The sequence below is a fragment of the Cyprinodon variegatus genome, unplaced genomic scaffold (assembly GCF_000732505.1).
Source record: "Cyprinodon variegatus isolate N-32 unplaced genomic scaffold, C_variegatus-1.0 Scaffold286, whole genome shotgun sequence".
Lineage (NCBI taxonomy): Eukaryota > Metazoa > Chordata > Actinopteri > Cyprinodontiformes > Cyprinodontidae > Cyprinodon > Cyprinodon variegatus.
In genome coordinates, this window is record NW_015150739.1 from 76,731 (window position 1) to 78,557 (window position 1,827).

The window sequence follows — 1,827 nt, forward strand, 5'->3', positions numbered from 1 at the left end:
TAGTTACTCATACTTGGATGAAATGTCTGGCTTCTCGCTCCATTGTAAGTAACCTGAGCTATTTGGGGATCAGGCGAAAATACAAAAAACAAAAGATATTAGCAATGGAAATTCTTTATCCTCTACTACCATATGCATAATTCTCACCGCAAGCACTGGTTTTGTACGTTTTATGTTAAAATGGATTTGGAAAAAGGATTTCTTCAGAATAAATTTGTAAGGCTTTACGTGACTTCTATTTTTTTCACTTATTTTAGTATTTTAAATCAGAACTTTCATATGTCTTCCTGACTATATAATTTCTAAACAATATGTCAGACAGTATGATTCAAAAATGGACAGAACCTGAGTAGCATTTTTACTAAATACTTTTATTTTAATAATTTCTTTGACAACTACTTTTTACTTGTGCTTGAGTAAAAAAAAAAAACGTTGAAGTAGTGCAATTCTTACATGAGTAAAATTTCTGGGTACTTTGGTCACCTCTGTTGATAAGCAATACAAGGTTGCACAATCAGAACATTTGTGTTCAGCTTATATTGATAAAGGGTTTTAATTAAAATTAATAAACTTTTTTTATTATTTAATTGAAACTTTAAATTCATTTTAATAATAGCAATGGTGATCATCTGGCCAACCATTATTAGTATCTGCAAATCTGCATAATAAGAATAAGCAATGTGAGAAACAGTGTCTTTGAATTGCACTTAAAAGTAACACAGTTTTACTCATAATAATTCAATTAATCACCAAATATAATTAAGTCTTTGTTACAATACAAAACTTAAAAAAATATTTGCTATACCAAAAACATTACCTTAAGGGTGGATATCAACCCTTAATAGTTGATTTTAGTAATTATGATGATAATGATTATTACTATTTTTATTGTTATTATTATGTCTTTTTTTGTTATTATAATATTTTTTTATGATTATTATAGTTATTATTAGAGCTTAAAAACAATCAGTTATTTTCCTAAGATGTATCATTGACTGTAATGGTTACAGTCTTAGCTAAAGGTTTGTTAAAATCAACATGTCAACAATAAGGATAATTCTATGTATTCTTACATTAAAACTGCCAAAAAACCCTTTTAAATCGTAAATAATTTTAAATATTTGAGTCTATGTCTACTAAAAGCTTCATATCAAATGAAACTGCACTCTCAGGAAACTCATGCATACGTTTTAGATGCCCCAGTGCCCCTGGAGAAGGTCTTGGCCCCTTTTATGGCCCCTGTGCTGAAGAAATATGAATGCATAAACAATTTATCACAATGAAATATGCTGGTACAGATTTTACATTTTACTTTTAAAGTTGCATTTTAAAAGTCATAACTATAACAGTTTTCATCAAAACAATATATCCACAGAAAGTGTAGCGTGGTTCAGAGAAAAAGTTAACATTTTAAACAAAAAAAATATATCTATATAGAATTTTTTTTTTTTTTTTATCCTTTCTTTTTTATCACTGGTCTCTTCCCGACCTGCACCGGAAATTGGATCCTACACTAATTCCGGTGGCTAACTTTTTCTTCTGTGGATTTAAACAAATATCTATTTATTTTTTTTTTTTTTTCAGTTTTATGTTTCCGTTTCGTTTTAACCTTATGCCATATAGTGCGTAATCTAAAGAAAGAAACAACTTAAATGCAGTTAAACATGGTTTAATCAAAATTTTGCCAGACTGCTCTAAGCATCTCTGATGACGTCAGAGAAGCAGTTTAACTAAGAAAATGTAAAAAGCATAAACATTGTCTCACAAAAGTCATAAAACTATTTTTGTGAGTAAATGATAGAAATAAGTAGTTTTAGTACCATAACA